This window comes from Alligator sinensis, unplaced genomic scaffold (assembly GCF_000455745.1).
Source record: "Alligator sinensis unplaced genomic scaffold, ASM45574v1 scaffold456_3, whole genome shotgun sequence".
Lineage (NCBI taxonomy): Eukaryota > Metazoa > Chordata > Crocodylia > Alligatoridae > Alligator > Alligator sinensis.
The window spans coordinates 1,411,900-1,417,899 of record NW_005842211.1 but is presented as its reverse complement, the minus strand read 5'-3'; the positions used below and the strand labels follow the sequence as shown (position 1 = coordinate 1,417,899).

The following is a 6,000-nucleotide window of genomic DNA, read 5'->3' as shown; positions in this document are numbered from 1 at the left end:
GGCCAGGAAAAGTGGCATGCAGCTGAAGCTGGCTTCCCACATGCTGCTGGGGATGGGAGGAGCCTGGCCAGGTCTGCACCGGCCAACAGATTGGTATAACGTTACAAGCGTATGGCTGGGGAGGGGTCAGGTTCCCTAGATCTGAAACCTGATGTAGGCTATGGCACAGAGACTCACTCTGGAACAATGTGCTAATAAACGTATGTCTGTACCTGCCAGGAACTCAAGTAACAGGGGGTTGATACCTGGTAAGCTCATGTGAGTAAAGTCTGCTTATTGCTTTCTGTGTGGCCTTCAAAATGTTTTTATCCTACTAAAATATGCCATACTTTGTGAGAGTCATTGTCTCTGTATGAGAAAGCAGAATCATAGCCACTGAACTAAATTCATTTTGACTTATTTAGTTGGCACCTTGGGCTTAGATTTTCAAAGCTGAGTCAAAAGGCCAGCTTCCATTAAAATGAATAGGATTTAGAGGGCTCCAAATCTTTTATGACAACTTTGTAACATGCCTATCTACCCCTTTTTGCAAATCTCAGCCATAGTTTGGAAGCTCAGCCAAAGAACATAAGAGCATAAAAACTGCCATGCTTGGTCAGCCCAATTGTCTATCTAGCTCAGTATCCTGTCCCAAACAGTGGCAGAGGTGGATGCTATAGAGGGAGAGTTTTGAACTGGTTAGACCCATTTCATTGTCATTTCCTGCAACTTCATTGGTGTCAAAGGTCACGTGACATCACTTCCTGATGTGAGACCGCTTCCTGTGACGTCTTTGAATGTGGCTCGTCGGCCCACTGGGTGATAAAAAGTTCATGATCCAACCCCACATTCAAAAAGGTTGGACACCCCTGATTTAGTTCAACCAGGAATCAAACATACGACTTTGGTGTTATTACCACCAGGCTCTAAACAACTGAGCTAAATGGCCACTCATTTTATAATGAACCAAAAATTAAATTAAGTAAAGTAGAGACAATTAAAGTAAATGAATTAAAGTAGGAAATGATGTGGTTCCAACATGCCTGTTACATACAAAGCAAAATTCTAAAGTCCTTATTCAGATCAATTATGCTTTGAGGCTTTCTTACAAAGGCTGTTAAAGTCTACCATTGACTTCAATTGACTTTTTCTTTTGCTCTGACCTAGACATATGAAGTCAGAGTAGCTCTACTAAAGGCAAGTAGGCCCAATGAAAGTTTGCCTGACAAGGACTGAATCAATACAGCAAGCAAGGGTAAGGTGAGAACTTAGTCCACAAATTCTTAAACACCTTTTTAAAAATTTTAAATGTGGGGAAGGAAGTTCCTAAAGCAGCAGTTTCCAACCTCAGGTCACGGGGGCAATGTTAGCAGTGCTGTGCACAAAGGCTAAGCTGCGCCATGTGTCAAGAGCTTCCCCGCCCCCAAGCTGCCGCTGCCACACTGCTCCCAGCAATGGGTCGTGGCATAAAAAGGCTGGGAACCACCGTCCTAAGGGTATGTCTATATTTCTATCTGGTACAGATACTGGAGGTACCATTTAAATGAGCTAGTAATGAGCTGGCCATGGCAACACAGAGTCAGCAAAGACTAATTTATGCTGTTGTAAAGTTCCATGCTACCAGAATCCAAGTTGGTTCAGGCCCTCTCTGCAGTTATTTCTCTGACACGTCTAAGACATATCTGAATCTTGAAGGATTTCTATATTGATACATTACATCTTTTAATGACTTTAAGCATATCCATGTTTGCCACATACACAAATGAAATTGCCTAAATGGATTGGGTTGTACACACAGAAAAAAGACTGTAGAGGGAAAGCAGGGAACTATAGGCCAGTTACTCTAACTTCTGTTCCTGGAAAACTGGAAGATAATAATAATAATAATAATAATAATAATAATAATAATTCAGCACATGGATAAACATGATTTGCTGGGGAGGAATCACCATGGCTTTGTCAAAGGGAAATCATGCCTCACCAACCTACTAGAGGTCTTTAAGAGTGTCAATAAGCAGGTAGATCAGGGTGTTCCAGATGACACAGTATATGTGGACTTGCAAAAAACCTTTGACAAGGGTCCTCATCAGACACTCTTAACTAAAGCAGGTGGATTACAGGGAATTTCCACTCATGGATTAAAAATTGGCTTAAAGATAGAAAGTGAAGAATGAATATAAATGATGAGTTTTCAGGATGGAAAGAAGCAAACAGCAGGGTCCCTACAAGGATTTGTGCTGGGACTTGTGCTATTTAATGTATTCATAAATGATCTGTTACCCTTCATGTCCCTTGCTAGCTGAAATGCCAATTGCACTTTGGCCTTCCTGGCTTCATCCCTGCAAGTCTGAGCAATGCTTTTATACTCCTCCCTATTTATTTGTCCAAAATTTCAACTTCTTATAAGCTTGCTTTTTGTGACTTAGTTTACTGAAGATTTCCCTGCTATGCCAAGCTGGTCTTCTGACATACTTCCTAGTCTTCCTGCGCATCAGGATGGTATGATCCTGAAAGGATCCTGAAAGAGGAGATCCCTGACAACAATTCACAACACATGATTCCCATTACAAAAAGGGAGTGCTGCTGCAGCTGGAGGACTCTGCCCTGCTCTGATTGGTTGGAGAAGCTCTGGAGCAGCTCAAAAGGGATGCTGGAAGCAGTGATGGAAGAGATTGGATGCCAGAAAAGCATGCCTGAGGATGCTGAGAAGCATTTAAACTGCCCACATTTTCTAATCCTAGTCGCTGATGGACTACAGGAGATTCCAGGTAGTAAATCCAGGAGGTATTGCTAAGGAGCTCCAATGTGAAGGCTTAACAGCAGGAGCTAGAACTGACACAGACTCTTTATGGAGGCCCATTGCGGTGGTATACGGGTGGAGGAGCCCCCAGCCCTGACCCCATAAGGGGGCTTGCTGGGCAGCAACTCAGTACAACGCCAGTTGACTAGGTGTTGACTCAGCTGACTGAGTGCTCTAGATGGCTGGGGCACAGGGTGCTTCATTGTGGGCTAGGACGCAGCCCCCACACTGCAACACCCACGTGCCCCAGCCAGCTGCTTTGCAGCACACAGAGCCCCACTGGAACAGCTCTGGGCTTGCAGGCTTACCCCGGTGCTCTCTGCCAACCCAGGCTGCTCTGATGGGGCTCTCCATGTGCTGCACATGAATGAGCTCTGAAGCAATATGCTCCAGAGTTTGTTTGCTCCCAGGCACATGTTCAAACGGCACGCCCAGGAGCAAAAAACTCTGGAGCAATCAGCTCTGGAGTTTATTCATGTGCATTAATAGCATGTGTAGATGTGCCCAGCATGTAATTAAATTGTGGAACTCACTGACATCAGATGTTATGGAAACTAACAGTTTACCAAGATTCAAAAAAGGGATTGGACAAATTCTTGGAGGAAAGCGGCATCAGTAGCTATTGAGCGTGGGAGTTAAGGATACAGCCTCTGAATCAGAACTTCCAAGACCATAAATGCTTGAGGCTGCAAGTGAGAGAGGAATAGTGGAAACAACTGCAGTCATACCCTGTTCAATCTCCCTTTCAGCATCCAGGGTCTGCCACTGCGTGACACAGGATACTGGGCAAGATGAACATGGTATGACCCAGTAAATGGCAGTTATTATGTTCTTATGATAAATTCAGTTACTCTCACAAGTCATAATGCCCAAAGGGCATGCATTAATGGTTGTACAGGCAACAAAGTGCATGTGCTAGAAGAGCCTGATGCTGAAAAATGTAGGTTAACCTAAACTAGGTTGATTAAAATTAGGCTTTTAAAGCCGTATTTAGGTATCCAAATATACACAGATCTGACTTCAGCTGCAGAAAGACACAAAAGCCTGTGGGAGAACAGTTCAACCTCCCTGGACACTCCATTGCTAACTTCAAGATTACCATGTTCAGGGAGGAAAAAAGATTAAAAACCAGTTTGAACGGGAAATTGCAGACAAGAAATTATCCACAAACTAGACTGTGTTAAGTCTAGCAGGGACTATGGATTGTTAAATTTAAGCAGGGACTATGGATTCTTATCTCATTAATTGGATTAGCTTTTGTGCCTCCCCACTCTTTGTTTCCAGATGGGTTTTCTGCTTGTTTACTTTTCTCTCCTAGTACTGCCTCCCTCTCTCCCTTTCACCCTCCATTTTCTTTTGCATTTTAATGTCTTTCTCCTTATACTTTGCTTTCTATATGTCCTTTCACAGCATCTGATGAAGAGAACTTGGGTTAATGAAAGCATATGTTCTCTCTATATATCTTAATTAGTTAGTCTATAAAGGTGCATAGCTACCCTGACTTCTGATTCATTTTCAGAAGTCAGTGGGAGTTGTGGGTTCTCAGCTGATTTTGAAAATCAGGACAATTTTATTTCAGGTGTTTAAACACAGGTGTACAGATCTATCCTCAGGCCTCTACTTCTTGAGAACCTTGGCCTTAAGTCTTTTGTTAGTTACTTCCCTACTATTTTCTCAAAAGAGGTATCAGTTTTTTCCTGCTCCCAGGTCTCTTTATGAATCAGAAAATTGGATAAAATTAAGCCTATGAAAATCTCAGCAAGTAGAATTTATTCTTTAACCCCAATTATTTTTCACTAAACACAACATGATTGTTTGTTTATTTATTTAACTAACTCAGTAAAAAAAATGAGAGTTAGGGAAGTATAAATTGACATATCCCAAATGAAGACATACTATTATATCTCACATTGGAGTCTGATCTACATATTTCCACTGTCCTTTTACTCCTGTATTATGTAGTTAATTTGCTCTTCTGATGAAGAGCTAAGGATGTTGTTTGCCATCTATGTATAAGAAATATCAGCAAGCTATTGCCCATATACATTATTAAAATAAGAGGGAAAGGTTACATGAAAACTCTTCCCTTTGAGGACGAAATAAAAAGACTTGGAAAAGAAAAAACGTTTTTCAGTGAGGGGTGGAAGAGGAAGAGTTGAATTAAGACAATCTCTTACAGCTCTACAGAAGTCATTAAGATAACATTTTTGTTAAAATTATAGGGCGTGTATACATGAGATGCTAACCGCACAGTAGCCTAACAACACTGCACAGTAGCATGCTGGACAAAAACTGTGCCAATATGCTATTGCACAGTAGTATTAGGCTACTGCACAGCTAGCATCACTAAAAACCCATGCACTGGCACTACTGTGCACTGATTTAGTACTTGGTTATTCAAATACTAAAAACTTATTGCGCAGTAACTATGGTGCATTAATGAACGTGTATATGCACCCATAGAGGACTTATCCTTGACTTTCTTTAAAGGCAAGGTAAAATAATACAGCCCGACCTGAAAATTACTCCTTAAAAATGACTTTTGGGAGTCTTCACTCTTTCTGAAAATAAACTTTCAGTTCTTTATCTAATTTGTATAGGATTAATCTATTATAATTTGTTCAGGAGAGGAAAAATCCTCAGAGGAGCCAAGACCTCCAATAAATAATGGAATTTTTATTCTAACAAAAGTTTCTATTTTCCAGTTGTGAGATTGTCCTGATACTTCTTGCTGCTTAATCTTCATCCACTGGTTTCTCAAAGTACCCCAGAGACACAAATTGTATTTCTGTTTATCACGGTCTACAACCATTTTAACTTGTGCAGGCTGACAGTCCACAACCTAGTGGGAATCTGAACATTTATAATAGTAAAAAGAGAACTTTTTCTCCATCTTTCCAAATCTAACCTGACTTCTACAGATATTGGTTTATGTTATATGGCAAAGCACTGAGTTAGGGTGCTGACAATGTGAGTCATGAACTCCTGAGTTCTAGCCCAATAGATGACTACCTCCATGTCCTTATCTGGAAAATAAGGATATTTTATAACTTATCTACTCCTCAAGAGTGCTACAAGATTCATTAGGAATAGTTTATTTTTTTAACAGATTAGATTTTAATACACTTCCATGATAATTTATTTATGTATATTTGTTGTTAAATATAGAACAATTCTTGCATGTTATTAGCGTAGCATTATTCAGGAATAGAAGATCATAA

General features: G+C 40.7%; 1 protein-coding gene across 1 annotated transcript in view; it reads right to left on the bottom strand.

Annotated features, from left to right (window-relative positions):
- Window positions 1-6,000, bottom strand: part of ADCY1 (adenylate cyclase 1) — a 253,736-nt gene that overhangs the window by 11,601 nt on the left and 236,135 nt on the right. The gene's annotated exons all lie outside the window — the stretch shown is intronic.